The sequence below is a fragment of the Cryptomeria japonica genome, chromosome 6 (genome assembly GCF_030272615.1).
Source record: "Cryptomeria japonica chromosome 6, Sugi_1.0, whole genome shotgun sequence".
NCBI classification, from domain to species: Eukaryota; Viridiplantae; Streptophyta; class Pinopsida; order Cupressales; family Cupressaceae; genus Cryptomeria; species Cryptomeria japonica.
The window spans coordinates 501,182,830-501,184,039 of NC_081410.1; positions in this window are offsets into that span (position 1 = coordinate 501,182,830).

Genomic DNA, 1,210 nt, shown 5'->3' on the forward strand with positions numbered 1-1,210 from the left:
TTGGATATGACATCCCGGTAGGAAAACAAATTCTGGAAGATTTCACCGATATAGGCACTGACTATGACAAGATCATCACAGATTATTTCAAAACTTTTTCAACCAAAATGAAGGAAAGAGAGAGGTTATCGTAGAGTATAGTTGACAAGTATGACAAACAAATTTGCTTTGTTATTAAATGTGATGAGACATGGATAGAAGCAGTTATCCCTAGAACTATTTGGGTTACTGAAATGGGTTATGAAGTTGATTTACCAATTCTTGAAACATATGCAAAAAACACTACTTGATGCACCTAGTGAACCATCTGAAGAAATTTTTGGTAATGTTGAAACCATTGAGAGTATTGTTTCAATGCAGAAGCAAAGAAAAAGGAGAGAAAATTTTTATCAGAGATGCATCCAAGATGGATAAGGAGGTTAAAGAAAATGTAATGAACTTGAGTGGCATAACTGCTAGTGAACTGGAAGGACTAAAACCAGAAGCACATGTTTCATCGGTTGTCACTTATTCTAATATCGATAGTGGAAAGGTAGCTGAATTCAAGAGAGTAGAGAGGAAGAAGAGAAAACCCTCACTAGTACCTTCTCCTTCTCCCAAGAGAACCAGAACACTAAGGAAGAAGCAGCAGGAAGATATGAAACCTAAGAAGAAGCTTACACCGAAGAAGAAACAAACACTGGATACCCCTTCTCTGGAAGAACTATTGAATGAGATAACACAGGAAGGAAATCTGATTCATGTAAACAAATTGTATCATTTTTTAAGGATTCTGACAGGGAAACAATAGAAAAGAGCATTATTTTGCATTTAGATATCTATAAGAAGGTTTTGATTGAAGTAATAGATGATTTGCCAAATGATCTATATCTGAGATTAGAAGCAAAATGATTATCAGTAATGGAACTTGATAATAAGTTGAAATTTGAATCATTATTGGTGGTACATCTTGTAAATTTTGAAGAGGAAATTGATAAATTAATTTTTGAGGCAAACTAGTCAGTTTTTGGCAGTAGACACCGCCAAGTGAGCCTAATGGTTGGGAGAGTTAAGGAGATTGTTGATGAGACTACAGACAAATGGGATATATTTTTTGTTGAAAAGGAAAAGCAAGAAGAAAGGAGTAGACAAAAAATGAACAAAACCCTTAAGGTATATCAAAAGGATAAGGATAAGGGTAAAGGAAAAGTTGTTGGTGTTCCTGCAATAA